Source organism: Lissotriton helveticus, assembly GCF_964261635.1.
Source record: "Lissotriton helveticus chromosome 1_1 unlocalized genomic scaffold, aLisHel1.1 SUPER_1_unloc_53, whole genome shotgun sequence".
NCBI classification, from domain to species: domain Eukaryota; kingdom Metazoa; phylum Chordata; class Amphibia; order Caudata; family Salamandridae; genus Lissotriton; species Lissotriton helveticus.
This window is the reverse complement of record NW_027611696.1, coordinates 1,387,327-1,413,672: the sequence shown is the minus strand read 5'-3', so window position 1 is coordinate 1,413,672 and position 26,346 is coordinate 1,387,327. Positions and strand designations below refer to the sequence as shown.

General features: G+C 45.2%; 2 long non-coding RNA genes across 2 annotated transcripts in view; one reads left to right on the top strand and one right to left on the bottom strand.

The window, feature by feature from the left end:
- The window catches only part of LOC144806203 (uncharacterized), a 52,505-nt gene extending 30,116 nt beyond the window's left edge, over nucleotides 1-22,389 (bottom strand). The window contains exons 1-3 of the long non-coding RNA XR_013605725.1: nucleotides 22,350-22,389; nucleotides 8,541-8,591; nucleotides 6,578-6,696 (exon numbers count right to left, since the gene is read on the bottom strand). This is a non-coding gene — a long non-coding RNA (uncharacterized LOC144806203). The remainder of the gene's footprint in view (nucleotides 1-6,577; nucleotides 6,697-8,540; nucleotides 8,592-22,349) is intronic.
- A 600-nt stretch (nucleotides 22,390-22,989) lies between these two features.
- LOC144806202 (uncharacterized) overlaps nucleotides 22,990-26,346 on the top strand; it is a 51,374-nt gene continuing 48,017 nt past the window's right edge. The window contains exons 1-2 of the long non-coding RNA XR_013605724.1: nucleotides 22,990-23,023; nucleotides 23,615-23,684. This is a non-coding gene — a long non-coding RNA (uncharacterized LOC144806202). The remainder of the gene's footprint in view (nucleotides 23,024-23,614; nucleotides 23,685-26,346) is intronic.

The following is a 26,346-nucleotide window of genomic DNA, read 5'->3' as shown; positions in this document are numbered from 1 at the left end:
TCCGGCGTAGAGGGTGTTTCCGTAGTCCAGTCGGTTGGTAACCAGTGCGTGGGTGACCGTTTTTCTTGTTTCGGTGGGGATCCAATGGAAGATTTTTTTGAGCATGCGTAGTATGTTGAAGCATGATGAGGAGACGGCGTTGACTTGTCTGGTCATTAAGAGGGAGGAGTCCAGGATGAAGCCCAGGTTGCGTGCGTGGTCCGTTGGTTTGGGTGCATTTCCCAGGGCCGGTGGCCACCACGTGTCGTCCCAGGCGGAGGGGGATGAGCCTAAGATGAGGACTTCTGTTTTGTCCGAGTTCAGTTTTAGCCGGCTGTCCTTCATCCATTCGGCTACTTCTTTCATCCCTTCGTGGAGGTTGGTTTTGGCAGTGTTTGGCTCATTGGTGAGGGAGAGGATCAGCTGGGTGTCATCTGCGTAGGAGATGATGTTGAGGTTGTGTTGGCGTGCGATGGATGCGAGGGGACTCATGTATATGTTGAAGAGGGTGGGGAAACATGAGGGAAAGACAGGCCTGTCTTCCGGTGGTAACCACATTTGACATGCTGTCAACAAAAATTAGACAGATTATACGTAAACATTGGTCCATTTTGGACACTGCTACTATCAAAATGCCAGTGCCACGCTTTGCATTTAAAAGAGCTCCTAATTTAAAAGATAAATTGGTCCACTCGTGCACACCGATAAAGACACCACCTAATTCACTGCCAGTGGGGCATTATCCCTGTGGAGGTTGCTCTGTCTGTGGTTTGACACAGATGACGAAAAGTGTCACATTACATGATGGGAGAACCTGGTTTCAAAATCGTTTTAGTAATTGTACGTGATCTATAGGTTGACTTGTAGTTGTGGTTTGCACCACATTGGATTAACCTCCAGAAAGGTTAAAATACGCATTCCGGAACTTCTGATTACAATTCGAGTGAGAAAGCTGACAACACGCTTAGCGCAACATTTCACTGACAAGGGGCATGACCCAAGGGATTTAAGATGGACTGTATTAGAGAAGGTGATTGGTGACACTCACAATTTGGAAGCTATTCTGGCAAGAAAAGAGGCCAAATGGATCTTTTCAGAATGAGCAGATCAGGATGGGCTTAACGATTCAATTGAGTGGAATAAGGTTAGCAAGCGGTGAGAATCCTGTGCCCCGATATGTACATAGTATGAAAAATTAGGAAAGACCCATTATCCGAAATTCATGATATTTTATTAAAAGTCCCTGGTTTTATTTTAGAATTTGTATTATTTTTTCATGGGTGATTTGTGACCCTATGACAATTCTCACAACATTTTCACGTGAGGTACGTGAGGTCGGCTCATGAGGGTCCTTTGATAAATAGGCACAGTATGTACCCCCTCTTGCTCCCTGTCCCCTTTGCTAATACCTGATCCGAGAGCAATTGGAGTATCTGGCATGCAAGACTTAGTGGTCACAGATTTTGAATTTTGTACCTTTATTCACTTTCTATTCAGAATTGCACCGTCACCCAAGATGGCCGCCACTGATAGCAGCAGTAACACACAGGCGCATCGCTCTGTGAAATTGCCTGCGAGGTTAGGGGCCGCATAGTAATCACAGATGTATATATATGCGGACATTAGTTGTGAAAAATTGTTTAGAAAGAACTTTTTTCCAAATTCTGGCACACAAAACACATCCTGATTGTTGATGGCCGCCACGCTTGACGACGTGAACACGCAAGCGTCACACTCGAGCTAGTAGGCGTGGTCAGCATGGGCGTTTAACCAGAGCGGCGGTGAGAGCAGATTGTCGGAGCTTAACACGCGCCGTAGGTACTCGGCACCGGTAAGCACTTCAGTGTGTTGGTTGTTTGTCCGAGAGAAGTGTGGAGCCTGCATTTAGTGCAATCGAATGATGTGGTAGGGTTGGAACCAATGGAGCCCAGAAGAGACCCTCGGGGCCCAGGGCGCCGCAGGCTGTCATACCCGAACTCGGGAACATATACCATGCAGCACGGGAATATTTAAAGTGAGACAGGGGTACACAAAGGCATTGCAGGAGTTTTTAAAGTGGGATGTGTACTACACAATCTATGAATATTGACTGGGATGTGACATGCTCTATCTCATGCTTTTTTACATTTTGTAGGGTGCTCGACATTGAGGGGCCACTCGGCGGACACGTGATCTTTTTACATGGGGTCCATAAATGAGTGATGGTTGTAGGTACTGTTGAGACGATTGAATATTAAATGATATTCCTTGAACCTTCTTGGTTCTCAGAATGACTGTGGTTCGATTTGTAACCTTTGGGTGATCTAATGTTGGTTCGTTTTTAATGTTGTCACAGGTCCTGGGAACTATCAAGAGTGAAGAATAAGAATAAGAGAATAGAACCCCCAAAGCCCTGACGAAGTTGCGTAAATTCTTGGCAACAAAACATGTTGGCAAAAATGATGGTGTATTGGTAACCATTTTTAAGTGGGAATGCTTTCAGCCAGGAATAAAATTGGATGGCCAGTTAGCATCATCCTGTTTTAATAAGTGAGAATTCTAAAAAATTTATTTTTTTTGGTTTTCACTGGGGTTCTTTGAGCACGTATGTGGTCTGTGTAGTGGGCAAATTTAACTGTGTCCACTATTTCTTCACTATATGAGTTTTGTTGTAAAGGGAGCACATTAGTTCTTTTTTATATATCCTTTCCCACACACAACAAAGAGAGAGTGGCCAATGACGAGAAGTGGGTAGACTGGCAATCATTAGTCAGTAACCCCCTCGGGTGTTACAGTGAGGTACTCTCTCTTTACACACTACATTTCTTCACGAGTTAGTATAGACCTGTGATGACGGCTTTTAAGTATTGAAAGGGCACCATGACTAAAAATAGTAGTGTAAACTAACACACTAGGAGGATAAGGAGATAATATTATTATCAGATCCTTTGTGTTAGTCAAGATAGGTGCAATTCAGGTGGGGCCCTTTATTGTTGGAACCCGCACATACAAAACCATATCGTCAGCGTACATAGACACTGCTAATGGTCTCAGGTGAAAGCGCAACGCTGCCTTGGCATGCCGCTGCCGCAATATACGGGCCACTGGCTCTAGTACGATAGGAAAAAGTATTGGCGACAGCGGACATCCCTGCCGCGTCCCTCGCCCAATTGGGGATGATTCAGACGTCCTACCATTCACCCTCACTCTTGCCACAGGTTGTTCATATAGTAGCTTAATCCAATTGGTGTAAATATAGGGGACACACATACGATGTAGTACCGCTATCATATACCGCCAGGAGATAGAATCAAAACCTTTAGCGGCGTCCAAGAGGACCGTAGCAGCCGGCATGGTGGGCTCTAGAAGATGCAGGACAGCAAAGAGCGTTCGCAAGTTGTGGGCCGTGGAGTGCGATGGAACAAAACCCAACTGATCCGGCAAGACCATGAGGAGCAGCAACAACGGCAACCTCGTGGCCAGGACCTTTGTTAGTATTTTGATATCCATACTCATTAAAGATATGACTCACATTTGTCAGACTCCTTGCCGGGCTTCAATAAAGTGACAATCAAAGCCTCCCGAAGGGTGCCCGGCAACAGTTGTTGCTCATAAGCATTTTCAAACATGGCATGCAGGTGTGACACCAGCAACTCCGCATACTCTTTATAAAACTCCGCAGGGAGTCCATCCGTGCCCGCAGCTTTCCCATTTGACAAAGCTTTAATCGCATCTTGGATTTCTCCAATCGTGATGGGATGCATTAAAAATTCCTGCTGCCCCTTGGAAAGCCACACCAAAGCTATCTCTTCGAGATAGTGAGCAATCTCCTCTTCCCCCGCGGTTTGTCTAGCTTGATTATAATATTGCACGAAGGTAGTAAGCATACCCTCAGTATCACAGAGTCTATGGCCCCCATCCACAATGGAGTGTATCATTCTGTGTTTTGCCCCAGGCCCCTTGATCTTCTCCGCTAATGCTCTGCCAGGACGTAATATATATATATAAGAGAGAATAAGCATTTGAATGAGAACTGGAGAGTGATCTGATAGTGTTCTGGGCAGGTGATGGGCTTTAGTGATCAGTGAGTTAACCTCGACTGCAACTAACCAATAGTCCAACCTAGACCATGAGTGTTGTGCATAGGAATGGCACGTACCCTCCCTCTGCCCAGGATGCCTCAGCCTCCAAACATCAATGAGAGACAGCGCTTGCATACCATCCTTAACCGCCTGCGAAGCTTTCTTAATTATCGGATCCACCCTGGATTGGTGATCCATTTTAAGATCTAGGACCACATTGAGATCCCGTCCATAAGACAATCAGAGCTAGGGGCAAATGATAGATCTTATTCCAGACCTCATAAAAACCAGGGTCATCAATATTAGGACCGTACAGATTAATCAGAGTCAGTGACATGCCACACATTTTCCCTTGGACAATGAGATACCTGCCATCATCATCATCTATATTCACATGAGTCGCCTGGAAGGGGCTGCCTTTCTTAATCAATAGCATGACGCCTCTTGCATAGGAGGAATAACTGGAGGCCCACTTAAACTCAGCCCACTTCGTGGCTACCTTCTTGGCCGTCTGTTTAGTCAGATGGATCTCTTGCAGAAACGCCACTTGTACATTATGCCTATCCAAGTAGGCAAGCACCTGTCTCGTTTCTTTGGACTATTGAGGCCCCTGACGTTCCACGTTATCCATGTAAGTTTTCCCAACTCAGCTACCATTCACATTAAGTTCAATTATCATATCCCACTGTAATGTTGCATGCTGTCTTTATAAATCATTCTGCCTGGCATATTGCATTCTGTACAGCATAACAATACATATAAACAAGCCCTCTTTCAGTCCCCCCACCCGCACAGGCATCCCAATCATGCCCGCAGCCCCATCAGAAGAAACATAACAAAACATAACCCTTGCCCCCGCCCACCAAAAGCAGAGAACCTGCTCACACCCCAGGAACAAAAGCTAAACTGCTAGGGGAGTTCCCTTTTGAGGAAAGCTAGTAGACCAAATGCCCCCACTATTGTAAGCAGGGGGGTCAGAGCCATAATCATAGCCCCCTTCAATCGAACTAGCTGTAGTATATTGTAGTAAAAACTGTAACAAATTGAAAAGACCCCACAGTAATCAATGACAGTCTGGAGTCCACAACGTTAAGGCTATCCACCGTCAATTCCCACCCTCCATAGCATGTATAGCATCTGTCATTCCTTTGCTGACTGTATCCGTGAAGGATCAGCAAGTACGCTAGACATCAAGGAGCAACGGAAAATAACCATAATACAGCACGTGTACAACTAGTAAAATAAAGAGAAAACAGCAAAGAAAACGGAATCAGGCTCATTACTGACATACAATCCGAACATTATAGGTGCATGTATCAGCCAGCTTGATGTGGCAAGATGTGAGCCCATACCTTACCATATACATATAACAGCAAACAACAGAGAATGTTCAGATATCGAAGCTGTTGGCTCTAATCATGTTCCAGCATGTAACACAGCAGAACAACTGAGGTGATCTGCAGCACCTTCACAGCCTCATCAGGACCCTGCATCTGCTTCTCCACCCTCCGTCATCGTCGAGGCTTTCGTTCATTTTGTTTGATGAAATGCAGTGCGTCCTTATGAGTCGTGAAGATCCTCGGCTTGCTGCCGTGTTGGATCTTAAGCCGGGCCGGGTAGAGCATTGCATACTGGATTGCAAGCATTTGCAACTTCTTCTTGACCTGTTGAAATTCCCGCCGGGCTTGCTGAACAGCTGTTGTGAAATCCAGATAGAGCTGTATCTCTGTTCCCTGATACCTTGTAGTGCCCATTTCCCATGCCATCCGAAGCGCAACATCCCGATCCCTATTATTAAGGAGTCTTGCTATAATCGGATGTGGAGGCGCCCCTGGGACCGGGCGCGGCACAAGGGACTTATGCGCCTGCTCTACCATCAACATGCCGGAGAAGTTTTCGGCACCAAACATTGTCATCAACAAATCCTCCACAAACAGCTCCATTTTCGCGATAGACAGAGCAGAGCAAACGATCGCCCACAGGTAAGACTTTTTCCTCCAACCTAATGGAGTACAGGATGGACTCGTAGAAGGCAGGATATATAGGATGTTGGGCCCTGACCAGCACAGCTGCACTAATATGTGGCCATCTTGCTCCGGGCTCTCTAGCGCCCCCCCAACTGGTCGATAGTTGATCTTATTTTCTGACTTTCTCACATCTTATGACACAACATCCTCTGTCCTACTATGCTCATCCAGCGTACTTATTAAAAGGTATCCGACAAAGTGCCCTCTTGTGGTGACCGCCAGGTGTTGTAGCGCCGGCCTGGTGAGGTGTATAGCTCAATGATTAAGCATGTTCACCTTCAGGTGAGTGAACGCATGCTTCCTAGGGTGACTGCGTTCAGTTACAGTTAATCCCTCTGGGACTGAACCTCCGGAACAGTATACTGTGATTTGATTGTGTTTTATTTTAACAAATGTACATAGCAGATATTGGCTCTTGCTTGTTTCACAAAAATTATCGGATACTTGCCTCAGAGCGCACTTTTTACCGACGAGTATCGGGTTATCATGTTGCTTCTACAAGCTCCTTACCTGTGTGAGTTATCGGGATAGATGCAGGGAGCAGACCCAAATCAGCCACACGTGGAGATCAATGACAAATACTGAAGAATTAACAGAGCTTCCAAGCTGGTGACCATTACTTAATTGACCTTGAAAATAAAAGACACATTTTTAGTATTATGGTGACTCATGACCATAAAAAACAAAGGTTATAAATTCAATATTGTGTCAAATACTTAAAAAATGGAACTGGATGCGCTGAATCGGATGTTGTCCCAGGTCATGCATGACACCTTCCACCACTATTGCGTATGGGACTTGTAGTTTTGTTTTTCTCATTAAAAGGATGGGCTCTAAAGTCCCAGTGTTCTAAGCGATGTTATTTAAAATCAGAGGCCTGACGGAGGATGAAGCATGACATGGCTCTGCTTAGCAGTGAGATGACTGACAGTTCCCCAGCCCTTCCATTCTTTGACCTACAGAGGCTCGTTGGCCATTCATATTTTTTTGCAACGACAAATAAACTTTTATTGCAGCTTCTGTCAACTGAAGAGATAAAACCCCTGGGCGTGTTTAATTAACTACTAACAAACATGAACAATCAAGAACATGAGTTTCTGGAAAACTATCAAGCACCCAATCAGAATCAGCCGCCCTTCACACCCAGGAATTCTTGAGTCTTTGGAGAGGGTGAATTGCACGTGGTATAAGAGGAGCACTACATCGACTCAAAGCTCTCTTCTCAGGGATGTACTGAAATGCCAGCTTCATGGCACACTTAGCCATCTCTTCACCTCCTCCTCCTCAAACTGTTGACCAGCTATCAGGGCAAATGAGCCTGCAGCAAAGCCTCGCTGGCTTGATTCCACACCGGACCAGGCTAGGTGGCCAACTCCATGCTCCTCCAAGTCAGCAAGCACTCTGGTCGAGCCAGTCCTAAACCCACATGAATGTTCCCCATCACAACTATTTTAATGGTACTAAGTTATGTTTCTGCCAAATGACTGAGTCAAAAATTCAAAGGTTTTACTAGGAAGTGCTGAAAGAGAAATCATGAAGTTTTTCAATATTTCGGAGTCTGCCACAGTACACAGGAGCATTATTTCTTTACAGCAGCAAATCATATATGTGCCCTGTAGAAAGCACGTTTGAATGAAACATGGAATGCATTGCAGCCAAAAATCCATGCAACAACATAGAGTGCAAGATAACTTGTGTTATTATTGCAGCAGAATGAAATGCCATTCCTAATGTGTACGTCATTTTAAAGACAAACCCAGAAAAATGTACGGTCAGTGTTGTTCTTCTGCCTGTTAAAAGACAACCTCCATTAATGTGTCAGGAAATAAAACACTATGAGAAATCCTACTCTATGGCAGGGTGCTGCCTGCCACTGTATTGCAGGTTTCTTCCAACATAATCGGATTTATACATACATACTGCAGGGTGCTGCCAGCTATCGGGTCTGCACCCAGCAGTCTGGAGCCACTCAGGAAGGAGGTAAGCTCTTCATTTCATCTTAAGTCCTTAGGTTACATTCACAGCCTGATGGGTCCGGAGAACTTTATCCGCGCTCTAACTGCGCTGAGCAGATAGACGTAGCCCATCATAGACTGTGTTTTGTGCTGGGTGATGCCTGGCATCTTATTATCGTTGGCGGGAGGATGAAGCTCTGATAAGAGCTATTACAAGAAGAGCAGAGAAACAGGGCCACAGATCGCCACAGAGTGGCAACTGCCCAGAAGCTGAAGAAAGAACTCTGAAACAGCAAAACTGCTCCATTCTGGAGATTCTCCAGGATAAGCAAATGATGGTAATGAAATGCAAACTGCAGCATTAAGGTCACACACTACAACAGCATTCCCTTTAAACCGAAGATAACAACCTACAATGAAAAACGAACCAAAAAGCAACAAAACTAGAAAATGCATTTCCAAATGCTGCAAAAGAGAAACTGTTAATACAAATGAACAATATTAAACTTTGTTGGTACCTTAGTAATGTGCTTACTTCCGGGCTTCTCTCCATCTGCAGCAATAACGCTCTGAAAGGAGAAATTACTGCTGTGAGTCTCAGAGTCTTCAGTATTACTGGTCTCAGTCACAAAGACTGTGGTGTCAGAAGATAACTTTCACTTATTTGGCTTTATAGATCCACCAGTCACGCCATCGCTATTAGCAGACACGCTACTGTCGGCAGCATCATAACTTCAGGCAGATCAGCAAAGCGGAAATCACCATTCACATTGGGTGAAAAGACTCGTCTCTGCTACATACATCCACTCTGTTCTCAAATTTGATTGAGGCTGTCAAAATACAAAGAGCTGCAATATAATCGCCACACTTTCCTGACTACCTTGTTTTAAAAAGTTGTGACATTCATGCGTGATTCTTGGTTCATCTCCAAGCTGAATTTTTTTAGAGGTTCAATTGCCACACAATACTATTCCCATATTCCAGTTTGTCCACAGGGTGCTTCAACCCTGATAGGTTGTCTCCTGCCTGTTTTGCAGATAATTTCAGTAAGAAACTGAATTATTATTTACGGTAGATGAGGAACAATCACAACAGTTGTCAGAATGAACTTTCAAAGCCATTCAATTAACCTAGGATCAACCCCCTGGTACCTAAGCACCGAACAGGCAGGCTTAACTTACGGTAATATGTAAAATATTTATGCAGAAACAAAAAAAGTAAAAGTCAAAATGCAAAACAATAAAAAACCCAAACCAAAATAGAAAAATAAAGTAAAATATATTGAACAAAATGACACTAAAAGACAAAATCCAATAAGGGGAATGAGATGTGAACTATAACGCTGTAAGAATCACAAGGTGCCAATGGATGAGGGGCCCGGGCATGGATTAGTCTCTCTGGAGCTGACTGCCAAGTCAGAGGAAACCGGAGGCCACGTCTTGCAAACACATAGTTCAGGAATTAGCCGCAGTGGTCCAAGAAGACATCTAGTGCTCCAGGCTCAGATAGGGCTGCTGGCCTACAGGGGGATTCACGGCAGGTTTGTGCGCAAAGTGCTTAGAGTATTGAGGACAAGCAGCAGACACCCAGCAGGGCAATAGCAGACGGTCAAAGGCAGCAAGGCCCGGACGAGACTGAAAGGGAGTGACACCTAGGGCCCTCACCATCATGCAACAGCGTAGTGGAGCTCAGCGGGAGGACAACCCGGTGACAGCCACCCACTGGGGCAGGGACCCCCACGACAATGCAGGCCGGTCTGGTGATGTGGTAATGTAATCAGTGAGAAGCAATAAGGATCAGAATCTAAAAGAGATGCTGACCAAGCTCCCGATGACCGGCAGTGGAGAAGGGATGCTCTCCCCAATGACACAAATCAGCCAAGATGCGGACACCTCTGAAGCCCCAATTACCCACGCCTTTTTAGAGTAGCTATTCGGTGCATTACGAGGCGACTTGCAGACGCTGATAAGGGAAATAGCGGGGGAGATGAAGAAGATAACCAATTGAGGCCACACGTCCCCCAACAGCATCAACGTCCCCCTTATGATAAGGCGGGACGTCGATGTCGTTGGGGAACGTGTGGCCTCCATTGAGGATCAGGAGCAAGCCTGGGAAGAGGAGGTAGAGCATCTACAGCAAGAGATACTCCGGCTCAAGGTTCAACAGATCGATCTCCAGGCACACACAGAAGACCTGGAGAATCGGTCTTGGCGAAACAACATCCGCGTTAAGAGAGTTCAACCTAAAGAAGAAGGGCAGGACATCACACACTACCTGCAGGGTCTCTTGAGGAGCATACTGGGCACCCCACCGGATATTTTGGCTTACATGCCAGACTTTCAACTAAAAGAGTATATACTACATGCTGCCAGGGACAAGCAACCACTAAGATATCAGGACCTCTCCATAGCTTTGTACAAGGACCTGACTCTAATATGCAAACAACAACCGTAGATTGGGGGTCCAAGGGAACAAGTTTAAAGACCCGCAAGGTGAAGATTCCCCAATTTAAACTATCATACATACATAAATCACCTCGAGTCTGTTCAAAAACATTGGCAAACTATGGTTTGTGTTCTCTCAAAAAAGGTAAGTCAATCAATAAGGGGAATCATCCCTTAAGGAGTAGAACCCTCACGCACCCGAAGGTGACATGCTTCATCATATGGGTCCTCCTTACCAGCGAAGAATTCCTAGTCGACACTGGGAGCTACGACTTCCTGTTGTTTTAATGAAAGAGCTCATAGATGTTTTTATTCATTTTCGGGGAAAAGGATGGATACTAATTCCCATATGAGAGATTGCTTGGTGTTGAGAGGTTGCAGCGCCGTGTGAAAAAGGTGAAAAAGGAGTGAAATTTAAAACTGTCTATGATAGATGCACTAACATCCATTTTATACTTGTGCCTGACTCTAATACCCCTTCAAAAGTGTATGGAGTTCCGAGTGGCAACCACGCTTCTTCGAAATCAAGGAATATACCGTATTTTTTGGGTCACCCTTTCCGGCTGATTTTCATATGTCAGGGCAAACTCCTCCAGCTCAGATCCGAGCAGGACACTTGCCAGGTGCTGGGAATCGAGAATCCATTCCAGGAGGAGACAGGGGCCTCCCTGACTTCTTTTAGGAAGAGCCTGAAAACATGGCTATTTCCCAAAGGTGGTCTTTAGATTGTCTTATTGACAAATGATTCCGCTTTGTGGTGTCTATCCGACAATCCAAGCGCCAGGATACCCGAAGGGTGGCAGTTGCGCTATATAGTGCTTAATTCAATTCAATTCAATTCAAGTGTCCACACACATTCCCAACTATTTCGACTTCCAAGGACGTGCACGTACGAATGGCGGGCCCTGGACAATTTGTGGTTAATGGGTTTCTAGTTGGGGTTAGGGAGGGGGGGGGTGGACAACTGGTATGCAGGTTAAAGGCGTTGAAGAGAGGATCACAGGGCAATGGAGGCCGGGTAGACGTTGGGAGCTCAGGGGAAGAGGGATCACAGGGGCCCAAATACGGGCAAAAGCTGGTGCACTCACTATGACACGCTATTTCCCAGCCCACACTGAAAATTCTCACTCTCAATGCGAGAGGTCTCAACAATCCCAATAAAAGGAGGTCCATCCTTTCCTAAAGGGATAACATGGAGGCAGCTGTGTGCTTCCTCCAGGAGACACAGCTCCCCTCCATAGATTGGCATAGAATGAGGTCACAACTCTTTCCCCAGCAGTTCTTTTCATCTACCCTGGATAAGAAGGCGGGTGGCTATTTTAGTAACCAAATATTTTAAGGGGACAGTGGGGGAAAAGGTGGCCAAAATCAAAGAGGTTGATGGGAGTAGGGCCATCGATAGCGTAGGTGTTGGTATGAGTATTTTAGATGCCGAAATTGTGTGGCAAACCGCCAGAGTTACTGCTCCCGCAATCACCCATCACCCGATATACGATCAATTCAGGGGCTGCCTCAATTTCCTATAGATAGAAACGGATCCTCCCCCCAACCCCCACCCACCTATACCAATAACCATTTCAAATACCAACCCCATCAGGGATGGTGCTAATAGGTTAAACAGGCCCAGGGGCTCGAATCAGAACAGGTTGTCTAGTACCTCGTGCATTAATGTTCCTGCCGCCCCAAGTATGAATGGCTAATCAGGATGTCCTGAGTATGACGCCCGCTGCTTGCCCTTATGTGTTGGTACTGGCAGGAGTACCTACTTTAAAGAGTGATCAGCATGAGTCACGGGACCAGCTACGCAATAAATGTGCGGACTGGATATCAAGGCATAGAAGCGTCCATGTATCCGAAATAAAGGTTATTATTATGGCACGCTGGGTTGGGTGAGTCAGTGCATCTACAAAAAATATCGAAGGGGACAGTATTCTAATTAACTTTCGCAGACCTTCTTTGGTGAGACACCTACTAAGGGCTTTCTAATTCATTACACCTAATAGCACTAACACATGCGCACTACCCCTTGTTTATTTCTACAAACCAAGTCATGCTCCTTTCACCAACAATTCCTCTTGAATTACTACCTCTAATAGGTTCCAGGCCTTGTCTGGATTAGAGACCCAAGACTAACTATCGACTTTTGGGGAAAATACTGATCCTGCTATTAGGTTACCTCATGCCCTGCCAGTAACTGAGTGTACTATTCCCACAGCCCACTTATCCCCCTATGCAAACGAAGGCCTCAGCAAGTTCAGACCTCCGTATCTTAAGCTGGAATGTTGCAAGGTTGTACTCTAAACTTCACCAGCCAGATTGGGTACAACTTATTAAAGACCAAGATATCCTTTTATTTCAGGAAACATGGGCCACACAAGAATTGCATAGTGAGGCGTTTGAAAGCCATAATATCCTAGCAACAACCCCTAAGCAGGGTCGACCATTTGGGGGTTTATCAATCTGGGTCAATATTAAGACAGGTGGATGCATAAAAGCTGTACATACAGATAACATTAATTTTCTAGGCATATTATTTAATAGGGGAATTTTCTTGTGGATAATTAATTTTTATAACAATGATTTTCATTCTGTTCCAAATATGCATTTTATAAATTTGTTTAATTTTATTGCATCTATTGGAAACTCCAAAGACTCTTTCAAGTCAGTAGGAATCTGTCTGGGAGCGATTTTAATGCTAAGCTATCTTTGTCATGGTCAAGCGAATATTCACACAGCAGCAGACAAACATGCATTAGGGGTAGAGAGCTAATGGACCATTTGAACACCCTTAACTTAATTAATGTTATGGAAATTGATGCAACTACAAAAGATAATGACCCCCCTGAACCGACATTCAGAGGGAGAGTCTGTTCAGCTGAAATTAATAATGTTTTTTATCCCCCCCGCTTTAGAAGCAAGCTTGCTTAAAGCCGAAATTATGGCCACAATCTTTGGGGACCAAAACCCAATACAAGTAACGTTACAGATGTCTTCAGTTCCAACGCCTCAGACAGAATGTGGTGCTGGAGATCTATCACCGTCCATAGATAACCGCAGACTGATATGGCGAGGCATTAATAACGCAGACCGATTCAGTTCTATGGTTAGGGGAAACATGAATCTTATTAACATCTGTTTAGAGGCCCTGTTCCACACCCAGTGGCTATCAGCGCCTTTAACGAACTCAGTGGAGCCATTAAAACCTTACTGTCTAAACCCATTTGTACAGTACTGCGCGAACCTAGATGGTTCAATCAGGAGTGCTCAATTGTCAACAGGAAGCTCCGCATCTCAAAGCCCTAGGTGTAATGATTTGGTCAAGTCCTTAAGGTTGACATATAAGCAGGCTATTGCTAATAGGAAGGAACAGTTATTAGGTGAGCACTGGTACGCGCTCATTAATTCTGCCAGCTTAAATAATGGGAATATATTTTGGACTACCATTAAAGCGTTAAGATCAATGGGACAACCGTTAACTGCCATCAGCTGCAACATAATGAGCGCTACCTGGGAAAGTCACTTTTCCACTATTTACCAAGTGCCTGCTTTTTAACCCGACCCTTTTATTAACAGGGTGCCACCTTGAGTCTCATTATCAATAAACGAGGTTCGAGGAGGCTATACGTCAGAGTGCGGGCAATAAAACTCCAGGCCTTGATGGGTTGCCCATCGATCTTATTAAATATAAACCAGATTTTTGGGCCCCACTGTTGTTAAATATTTTTAATATTCTAACCAATGCCCCACTGCCTAAGACATGGTCTACTAGCATGATCGTTCCCATTTTTAAAAAGGGCGATTGCACACAACCTTGTTGCTGTAGACCGATCTCCCTCATTGATAACACCCTTAAAATTTTAGGCAGAGTTTTATACATAAACATTTGAACCTGGACAGAGGACAATCAGATTTTAGAACAATGCCAACTAGGTTTCAGGGGTAAAGTTGGCACAAACGAGCAAAGTCCTAATCATAATTTGATCATAGGGAAGTACACTATTGCACAGCACTCGCCACTTTCGATTTTGTCAATAGGTCCCGTCTATGGTCCATCCTTTTAGAATATGGACTGGATGAGGCCCTTGTTCATTTTTTGGCCTATCTCCATACGAACCTGAAAGCGTGGGTCAGGATTGTTGGTGGGGGAGAAGTTTCCAATTACATCAGTGTAGACAGAGTGGTCACACAGGGGTGTGTTCTGGCCCCTTTTCTATTTATCATATATATAAACAATTTACATAAATCACTGATCACACTAACTAATGATATTCCCAGAATTCAAGGCAAACCTCTCCCATTGCTTTTATACACAGATGATGCGGTTTTAATTGGTCGCACACCAAATGCACTGCGCACTTTAGTTCGAGGTTTCACATATTTTATGTCCGGCTTAGATTTATGCACACATTTTAAGAAATATTTTATAATGCCTTGTGGGTCAAGGAAATGTCCTTTATTTTTTATCTCTGTGGGTGACCAAAAATTAACTTGCACTGCTACTTTACCTTATCTGGGAATGGTCTTCGCTGCGAACGGCACCTGGTGTGAACACTTGGCATATTGTAAAAGTAAGTTCTCGAGGGATTTTAACTCAATCCTCAGTCTCCTCCGCACTAAAAGATCGAGAACAATTCCAGCCTTTTTAAAGATTTTTAAGATCCAGAGTGTACCAATAGCTACCTGTGGGGCAGAGGTATGAAGTGTTGCCAAATGCTCTTGCGTCCATCAGAGGAAAATAGATTTTGTAGAAAACTCTTGGCGCTCCAATCTCCACCCCTCTGTACATATGTCATATGTCAAGGCGAACTGAAATTAGGATACATTGAAGACATCATAAAGGCCCGCCCCACATTATTTTGGCTATCCATAATAAGGAATCTCGAGGCTTCTCTCACAAGGCACATAATAGAGGATAGTCTTCGGTGTGAGGAAGGGATGGATATTCCATGGCTTCCTGGGGTAGTCAAGAGTCTGGAAAGCGTTAACCTTGGTAGACTGTTTGCCAATTCGAACACAGCTGTAACAATGGACAAAAAAGTTTTAAAGACAGCATTGTACGCACTTCATAGCGCGGAAAGACTAGAAAGGGAATAGAATAAACAAACTGTCGCAAAATGTAGATCCATTGCGTACCCCGAGCATTGCCTTCCAAGTTATATTGTACTACCCATGTCCCAATGGGAGAGAGGCCTCCTATTCCGTCTAAGAGCTGGGACAGTAAGATATTTGCTTTGTTTTTCCTATAGCTATAAAGCAAAACGTGACTCCCTGCCATGTCCATGTGATGGTCACAGCGGTCAAACACTTTTACACTTTCTATTCTTTAGTAGATACTATATGAACCTAGTAAACTCCTGAGGCACAGCCGGGAGATCTTAGCTGTTTGGGCACCGATTTTAAAATAAAATGTGTAATATCGTGTTTTTAAACTTGTTGTCACCTGGAGCACCGCTCGCTTGGGCACTCACTTTGCCTTGGCCCCCCCGTGCAGCCGAGGTCAGCGCTGACGCGGGAGAGGAAAAATCGATGCAGGACACGCCCTTGCACTAGAGGCACTCCCCTTATTTCCCCTATAAAATAATGTGTTTGCACCGGACGCGCAGCGGGCGCGCCCTCTGCGCGCCGAAGGCGCGCCTAAGGCAAGCCCGTCTGGGCCCGTCCGGGCCCAGACGGCCCTAGGCCCAGTTACTATGCCCGATTTTCCAAAGCGCCGTCTATCTTATACCCAAGACAGGCTCCTGGCACTGAACTCGAGCAAATACTCCAATTGTAAATACATCTTCACAGGAGATAACCTCTTTACTGGCTGCAACCCGCCCCGCGCTGAGGCAAAACTCCATCACCTTCAACTTGGTCTTCTCAACTGTGGGTCCCTCGTTAAACACGCTCACGAGCTAAACCTCCTTATTTGAAACTTTGCCATGGACATTCTGTTCCTTACAGAAACGTGGCTCACGCCCAATAACGATTCTGATATCGTTAATGCCGTACCTCCTGGTTACCAAATCTGCTCCCTGAACAGACCTCTTGGCAGAGGAGGTGGACTGGCCATACTATACAAGGATCACCTTACTTGCAGAATCGATAATGGCAACATCAAAGATTGCGAAAGCTGCCATTTCACTCTGCAGATCTCGCCTGCAACCTCTCTCTCTGGGTTGCTAGTATATCGGCCCCCAGGCCCACTTGTCGAGTTCCCTAGCAAGCTCATCGACTACGTTACCCTTAGAGCAACCACAGCTTCTAATTTCCTTCTCCTAGGGGATCTCAATCTCCATTTTCTGGACCCCACCGACAGCACCGCAGCCGAATTGCTGACGGACCTCTCTTCGGTTGGTCTGTGCCTAATGTACCCACAAGCCACCCATGATAAAGGCCAGCTTCTGGACCGTATCTTCACTAATATCCAAGATTTCAAAACCCGTATGCCTCTTCCTCTCCCATAGACAGACCACTTTTTGATCCCCATCGACTGGCATCTCGAGACTATACCACTCCAACCGCCTAAAGCCCGGGCCCTCATCAGACGCTGGCACAAACTTGTACCGGAAGAATGGGCATCTAAACTCAGGGAATCTACCCCTCTCCCCTCTTTGGACCCCAAAACCACGGATATTGAATTTAATGACTGGCTCACCCAGTCATTGGACAGCCTTTTACCTCGATCTAGCACCCTTAAACAAGCTAAGAGAGTTAATCCCTCCCCATGGTACACCCCTGAACTGAATGTTCTACGGAAGGAATGTAAGAAGACGGAACGCGCATGGAGGAAGGACAAGTCTGCAGACAAAAAAGACGTGTTCCGGACATCCATAAGAATATATAAACTCGCGCTCCGCAACACCAAAAGCTCATTCTATGAGGAAAGAATAAAAAACTCCTCCTGCTCCGCTAGGGAAACCTTCACTGTTCTGAAAGAACTTCTTCATGTCCCTGACCCCCCAGTGAAATCCCTTGACTTTAACGCTGCGGAAGATAAATGCAACAAATTGGCAAAAAATTTTGATGAGAAAATTCGAAAAATCCTCGCCTCTCTACCCCCTACCGAAGCTGATTTCACGGATGGTGACAGGGGCAATCCCCCCCCCCCCTTCATTAGTCCGTCCCCGGACTCCCCTGCTCCTCATCTTGACTCCTTCGGGCCGGTAACCACAGAAGAGGTAGCTGCGGTGTTTGCCACAATTAAGAGTGGCTCCCCCAGTGACCCGGTTCCCATGCGTTTCCTCAAGAAAGTTGCCCATACCATTGTCCCTCCGCTTACTGCCCTTATTAATGCCTCTCTACTCCAAGGAGAAGTCCCTTCCAGCAGGAAAGCGGCTGTTGTCAAAGGGCTCCTCAAGAAATCCTCTCTGGACCCTGAGGACATAGCCAACTACAGGCCAATTTCCCTCCTCCCAGGGAATAGTAAAATCACGGAGAAATTAGTGAATAAAAAGCTGTCGCTATTTTTAGAATCCAACAACTTGCTCAGGAGCTCTCAGACGGGTTTCCGCCCAGGTCAGGGCACGGACACCGCCCTCCTGGCGGCAGTGGAGAAGGCCAGATACATCTTAGACACAGGAGGATCAGTGGCAGTGATCCTCCTGGACCTCAGTGCGGCCTTCGACACTGTCAACCACCAGGTTTTAATTCAGCGCCTGGGAGATATCGGAGTGAAGGGCATGGCCCTGAAATGGCTCGCGTCATTTCTCAATCACCGTTCCTTTCAAGTCTGGGAGAATGACAGCCGCTCCTCTGCAATCCCCCTCTGGTGTGGAGTGCCGCAGGGCTCGTCATTAAGCCCTACGTTATTCAACGTTTACATGTCCCCGCTGGAGGAGGTGGTCACCCCGTTTGGAGTGACGATCATCAGTTACGCTAATGACACCCAGCTAGTGGTAACCCTCTCCCACCCCAATCAAGAACCGTCCAACCTCCACAGCTGCCTTACTAAAATACATGGATGGATGAACAACTCAGCACTAAAACTTAACGGGTCCAAGACCGAAATTCTGCTTCTTGGACAAAAAGGGCCCTCCCTGCCTCCTAACATCTGGCCCGCCTGTCTAGGTGAACCCCTGGTCCCCAAAACTGAGGTCAAGAGCCTGGGAATATGGCTTGAGAAAGATTTGACCTTCAGAACCCAGGCAAAAAAACGGCGAGTATCTGCTTTGGACTTCTTAGGTCATGTAGGAAAGTGCTCCCCTTGCTCCCTCCCAACTCCCGGAAGCTGCTGATCCAAGGCCTTATTCTATCCAGGCTGGACTACAGCAATGCCATCTACCTGGGAGCCCCGAAGCCACTTTTAACACCCTACAGAGAATCCAGAATGCCGCTGCCCGACTTCTCACTGACACCCTTGCCAGAACATCAGCAAAGCCGCCCTTGAAGCATCTTCACTGGCTGCCAGTCATAGAAAGAGTGGTGTTTAAGGCTCTCTGCCTGGCACATAAACTCCTTCATAATAAAGGCCCCCCCATCCTCAAAAACTGTATCACTCCCTACAAAGCTACCAGATCACTCCAGTCAGACCACGAGAACTTCATCGTAGTACACAGAGTGAAAAAAGCCCGTTCTGGTGGACGTCGCTTTTCTGTGAACACGGCGAATCACTGGAATTCTCTCCCCCGGAAATTGAGAACAGAACCAAACCTCCTACACTTCAGATAATCTTTCAAAACTCTTCTTTTTCCCTGATCCGTTAGCATTCCTTGCTTCCGCTTCCTCTTGACTTTCTAGGTTCCAGCGCTGGGATGCTTACGGGTTACTACGCGCTCTACAAAAACCTTAAATAAAATAAAATAAAATATGAAATATGCACTAAGGTTTCTAATTCCGTATTTTAAAAAATTGTCACCTATTAATTTAACAGACGCTCTTGACTGCAAATTTAAATTGGACAATGTTGAATTGATCTTGAGCATTGGCACCTTTTTGAGAGTAGCTACGGGTGCACGGAAATCTATGTGCAATCTATGAAGTCATTTGTATAGTACTATTCACAATATGCACTTTACCTAGGTTTACTGTATTTTGCTACATTATGGATTGGATATTGCTATCTATTTCATTCAAAACATCTTTATTCGATTCGTGGAATCATAAAAGAAAAAACAATGCAATATTTATAGATACATCATTTCCGTCCAATGCCATAATCTTAGAGAAAGTAAATTGCAGATTTTTGGGTATCATTACATTTGTGCAAATACGCATTTCCATGATAAGGTGCAGTTAGTAGAATCAGTGCAAATAACATGGCCATTAGGTTCTCGGTGCAATAGACAAATAAAATAGTAAAGTACAGTGCATATGTATCATAGTTGTATTCCCAAAGGTACTTGTGCCCCTTATATGTTTATCACAGTAACAATTAAAAAAAGAAATAATAAGAACTAATACAAACAAAATACATTATAAAATATGAAATACTATATACAATAAAACGTTGCGGCGATTCAATCCTGCAATACTCAATTAATGTTCTTTTATCCTCTATTGCAGAATCCTAGATAAAATGTCAAACCCTTCTTCATTCTTATATAGTTGATAGCCAATAAAAATCTAGAAACTCCAAATACAGTAAGCTGGGTGTTATCTGTTTTTAAAATGCGTAACATATCATTAAATCTCCTGACACCCATGTTCCTGCCCAACGGCACAATCCATTTTTGTCTAGCTCTCAGGTAAGTGGGGCAGAAGAACAAAACATGTGCTATATTTTCCTGCATTCCCAGCTGGCACATTTTACGCTCACTATCTTTCCCCCCATTTCGGCAATTTTCCCATTTGGTTGTAAAGGACTTAACACGGAGGGTCCCGTACCTGAATTTCAAGTACAATATTTTCGCCAATTGGGGTTCGATTTGGTCTAAAAATGCCTCAAAGCGGGGTGTTGGTTTAACCATCAGAATATTGTTTGTGAGTGAGCCAACTCCACAATTTTGTAAAACTTTGTGCACAGTGAAGTTCCAATAGACCCTTCTGAGTTCCCTTTTTGATTCTGCGGTCAACCTTTCTGGGTGGTGCCAGAACTCACTAAGCCCCAAGGTCAAAAGCCATCTACGTATATTAGCCAGCCATGGGAAAGTAACATGGGTTTCTAGTGCGATAAGTTCACTTAGTGCCTGCCTGTAGATATGGAGTTCATCAGTGGCCCATAACCTAAACCAATATGACAAAGTCATCCACACAGCCCTATGCTCGATGCGTTTTAACCCCAGATCGTACATGTAGGGGATCACCGGTGTATTTTGGGGGAGGGGGACCATCGCTCTTAGAACCCTGTTTTCTCCCACGGTTATGGTGGAGATTTGCTCTCCGCTCCACAGCTCCGAGCCATAGAGAGAAGCGGTTTAGGCCCTGGATTCATATACCTCCAATGCTGGGGTGATGGACTTGGTACCAGTTGCATGGAGCTTTTTCAAGATGGGCACTGAATTTTGCATTAAAATGGTCCCAGATTTTCTGACATGCGGGCACCATGTGAGCTTAGAATCTAGGGTCACCCCTAAGTAAACAAAAGTGTGAACCCATTCTATCGCTACGCCATTCAGCAACATCTTTTTCTTAAAACTTTTGTGTGGCCTGATGGACATGTATTTTGTTTTTGATGGGTTTATTTCCAATCCTTTTTGTTTATAGTACACCACCAAGTTATTCAGAAGATTTTGCAGTCCCATTGGGGTTTGTGAGAGGAGGATGTTATCATCCGCAAATGTCAGAGCACATACATGAGAGCCACCTAACTTTGGGGAATCGTGGTTTGTGTCCAATAGGAAATCCACCATATCATTAACATAGAGGAGAAACAGGGTAGGCGCCAGGACACAGCCCTGGCGGACCCTCTCCTCACCGGTATCTCCTCTGTCAACTCCCCGCCCATACCCCAGCGCACTTTTGCAAAATTATCTTCATGTAATTTTATGAGTTGCACCAGTACGTTTTTTGGGACCCCTTGATTTAGCAGATTTATCCACAGCAGATCTCTTGGAATTGAATCGAAAGCGGCCTTTAGGTCAATAAAGGCCATATACAAATTGCTGGATCTTAGTTTATTATACTTCCAGGAAATGGTTAGCAGCCTAAACACCTGATCTATGGTGCTGATTCTTTTTCTGAACCCTGCCTGTCATGGGGATAATATGTTGTTGTCAACTAGCCAGTTGTTTAGCCTGTCCAGTATCTGCTTTGAATAGACCTTTTGGGTAATATCTATCAAGCTGATAGGTCTATAATTAGCGGGATCGTCCCTACTGCCCTTTTTGTATATAGGGACGATCTCCGCGCCCTTCCATGATATAGGGATAGGCTGCCCTCTGCTAATTGCATTGCACAGTAAGTTGATATACGGTGCCCATACCTCTGGGTCATGTCTAAAGAGGTCTCCCGGGATGTTATCTGGGCTGGCTCTTTGGACGGCTTAATGGCGGCTACAGCCTACTTAGTATCTAAGATACTAAAATACAGTGGTTCAAACTCCTAGGACATTGTCAGCTCTTTAATTATGCATAAGTTCTCGCTTGAGGGGGAACCCGAACATGCATATAAATGTGCAAAGTGTCTGAACCATGTTTTAGGATTTAGATGGTAGTCCTGGGCTGGCTTGCTCGACTTATTGCCGTTTGCAACAATTGATCTCCTGCCCTTGCTGCGGCTAGCAAGTCTTCCCAACCAGAGTCCTCCCAATGTCTACGTTCTTGTACAGTCTGTGCTTGCTGTGCTTGAGCTTGTGTGCCTTTTGCCTGCGTTGTTTTGATTCTATGGCTGCTGTTTTTATTTGTTCCATCCTGTAACAGTTCTCTCATGTAACCTCACTGGTTCTATTGGTTCTATTGTACGGTGCTGTGACACCTTCGGGTAAGGTCCGCGCTTTATAAGAATGCATTAAATAAATGACCTCACCTGGGGTTTCATGTGGGTGCTGTGCTCTCTGTTGTGGGTCGGGTTAAAAGTGGACCTGTGGATAAACAACTGCGCATGTGACAGACACTGCTACCCACAGCGCGGGCTAAAGAGGCCTTGGATTAGGTGCGCATGCGCGGAGGACAGACACTGCCTCCCGCTGCGGAACGAAGGTTAGAGGGCCTTGGAAGAACAACTGCGCATGCGCGGAGGACAGACACTGCCTTCCGCTGCGGAGCGAGGGTTAAAGAGGGCCTGTGGGTGAACAACTGCGCATGCGCGGAGGCCAGACGCCGATGTTACTACAATCCAACTCCAGAAGTCGGTGCAAGAAAGATTTCATTTAGTTCACAGCACGGAGCGCAGTAAAGGGCGACAGCTCAGAGCCAGGACAGGTGGGACTCAAAGAAGCAGAAGAATTCCAATGTCCGCGCGGGGACACAATGAATGAGATATAACTGCCTCCCTCTGGGAGAAGTGTCTTTCCTCTGCGCATGCTGAGTGTTCTCCGTGCAGGGCAGCTCACAGTCCGTACCCCGTGCAAGGTCCTAACTGCGCGTGCCCAGCAGTGAGACGCCTTGTTTTATTTTGTTGAGCTCGCGCGTCACTCGGTGGGGAATAACACACCGGCCCCCCTCCTCACACGCAGCCGGGCCCCCGGGGCTCCAGCTGAGGTGAGTGAGGCCTCTGACCCCAGGGAGACTCACGAGCGCGGGGGCATCTTCAGGACACTGAGAGGCGACACTTAGGGCACTGGGCTCTGCAGGGCTTTCCAGACTCTGAACTGCGTCATACATGTGTGACTTAAGAAAAGAAAGTGCATTCAAAGCAATAGTTCCACCATCTTTATAAAACAATGTACATATGCGAGCATAGAACAACTGTATGTAGCGTTTTCCCGTGTGTGTGTGTCTATGTGTCTGTGTCTGTCTGTGTGTCTGTTGGTCTCTGTGTCTGTGTGTGTCTGTCTATGCGTCTGTGTCTGTCTGTGTCTGTGTGTGTGTGTGTGTGTGTGTCTGTGTCTGTTGGTCTCTGTGTGTGTGTGTGTGTGTGTGTGTCTATGTGTCTGTGTCTGTCTGTGTGTCTGTTGGTCTCTGTGTGTCTGTCTCCCATTCCCTGTAGGGAGAGTTTGTAGCTCCCCATTGTAAAAGAGTCGGTCAAGAAGGAGCACACTGCGTTGAATAATTTCTTGGTATGCACTTTTTATTAGTATTACAGGAAATCACAATGATTGATTGTCGCTTTTGTATTCTTCTTTCCCACAGGGTCTTCCTCTTCAGTCCCTTAGGTGTGCCTCGGCCGCCGTCGTCCCTCGGACAGAAGGAAAAGACACAGGTAAGTGTTGTGGGGGGCGATAGATCACACAGGAGAAGATAAGGGTGTAAAGCAATTTATTAAGATAACAGGGCCCACAGGGAGCCAGGGGACAGCTGTGCGCAAAGGGCAAAGCGATAATAGAATGATGACAGTGACAGGTGTGACGTCACTTAAATCATCTCCGAACATCATCAAGTAGAAAGGTGTATTCTTAGTTGTTTCATTTGGTGTGTTATTGTACGTGTTTATTTTTTCACGAATGTACTCTTTTACGTTCAGGTTAGAAGCTATAGCCAACTGGATCCCTTCTTTAATGAATTTGTTCATTCTCTCCACCTGGCCATTGCTCTTCGGGCTATACAGAGGTGTCTTCTCTTGTTTGATGCCTGCTGTGTTAAAAAAATCTGACATTTGAGAAGATACCAGCTGGGTGCCATTGTCAGATACAATAATCTTAGGTCGGCCTTCCAAAGCAAAAATTTTCTTTAGAAACTTAATCACCTCATTAGTTGTCACGTTGTTCACGAATTTAAAATACACCCATTTAGTGTAGTAGTCCGTCAGAACAATTATGTTTTTACATTCATCTTGCAATAAACTGAACGGCCCTGCAAAATCAATTGCTACCTTTGTCCATGGACCATTTGGTATTTCAACCATTTGCAATTCTCCTTTTCTAACTTTCCAGTGTTTGTCTGCTTTGAGGCATTTCTCGCATTTGTCAATGTTCTCCTTTACATCGTTATCTAGACCTGGCCACCAGTAATGCATTCTTACAATGTTCTTTGTGGCGGTGCTTCCAGGGTGCCCCTTGTGAGCAAGTGTCACGATTTTTCTTCTCAAACCTGCAGGGGGTATGAATAGATCTCTTCTCTTGAGTAACCCGCATTCAATGGTCAATTCTTCATCTATCTGCTGATAACTCCTTAATTCATTAGGAAGATTCCTGATAGGCGGCCATTTTGTTTTGACATATTCCATAACTTTTTTTAACACGTTGTCATCTTCTAAATTTTGCATCCATTCATCTTCACTGACTGAACCTTCACACATGACTGTAGCATCCATCCAGGCTACCACACACTCGGTATCATCCAGGGTGTCCTCTGATTGGTCACACACAGGCAACCGTGACAGACAGTCAGCTCTACAATTCTTTCCTCCTTTTATGTGTCTTATGCTGAAATTGTACTCCTGAAGCTTTGATAACAGTCTTATCAGCCTGGAACTAGCTTTTCCATTTCCGCGCCCCTCGCCTTCCATCATGTAGACCAAGGGTTTGTGGTCTGTTATTATAGTAAACCTCTTGCCCCACAGGTAATCCTTAAGTTTATGCACTGCCCAGACGCATGCAAGGGTTTCACGCTCAATCGTGCTGTAGTTTCGTTCAGTCTTCTGGATATAAATGCGATTGTATTCTCATTCCTTCCTTCCTGCTGACAAAATACTGCGCCTATCCCTCTTGCACTTGCATCCACGGTGATCACATTTTCCAGCTGTGGATCGTAAGGCTTCAGTGCTGGTGCCCTTGCAATGTTCTTTTTTACATTGTTGAATGCCTGGCTTTGTTCATGAGACCACCTGTAGCTCACGTTTTTTCTCAACAGTTTCCTTAATGGATCCACCATGTCAGCATAACCTTTAATGAATTTTGAATAGTATTCGCTGAGCCCCAGGAACGATTTTAGAGTTTCCTTGTCGTTTGGTTCTGGGGCATCTCTTATTGCTCTGACTAAATCATCCTTTGGAGTGATACCCTCAGACGTCAAGACATGTCCCAAGTATTCCAACTTGTTGACCATGAATTCACATTTTTCTTTTGAGACGGTCATCCCTCTGCTTTTCAGGATATTCAGCACTTTTTCCAAGATCTCTAGATGCTCTTTTTCTGTTCTAGAGTGAATAAGGATATCGTCCTGGAATGCCTCCACACCCCTCACCTCACTGAACAACATGTCCATCAGTTTCTGGAAGACTCCCGATGATGAAGCCAATCCAAAAGGCAACCGCACATACCTGTATGCCCCAAATGGCGTTATAAAGGTGGTTAGTTTTTTGCTGTTTTCTGTCAGAACCACCTGATGATAACCTGCCTTTAGATCTATTAAAGTGAAGTACTTTGACCCTGAGACTGATTGTAGTATCTCCTGGATCTTTGGAAGAGGGTGGCAATTCACCAGAATATTTTTATTTAAAGACCTGAGATCAACACACAGTCTTAACTCTCCAGTTTTCTTTTTTTTTGAGACAATAGCTGAAACCCATTCAGACTCATCAGTTTCCTCTATGACACCTTCTCTCTTCAGTTTTTCCAACACCTGTTTCAGTTCATTTTTTATTGACAGGGGCACTGTCCTCACCTTATGCTTCATGGGTATTGCATTCTCTTTCAATTTAATATCATGGGTAAACCCTTTCACACACCCTATTTCATTCTTGAATATATCTTTGTACTTTTCCAACACGTTACTTAGCTCTTTTTTCTCCTCATCCATTGCTATGTTGTTTATAAAATCGTCCCTTAGCATTATAGGCTCTTTAGCACCAGGTTGCAAAACTACACCTAGCTTCGCTAAACCTCTCCATCCGATCAGAATCCTTCCTTTCACTGCCACGTAAATTTTGGTATTGATTATTCTCCCCCTAAAGGTAACCGTATCCCAAAAATAACCTACCATGT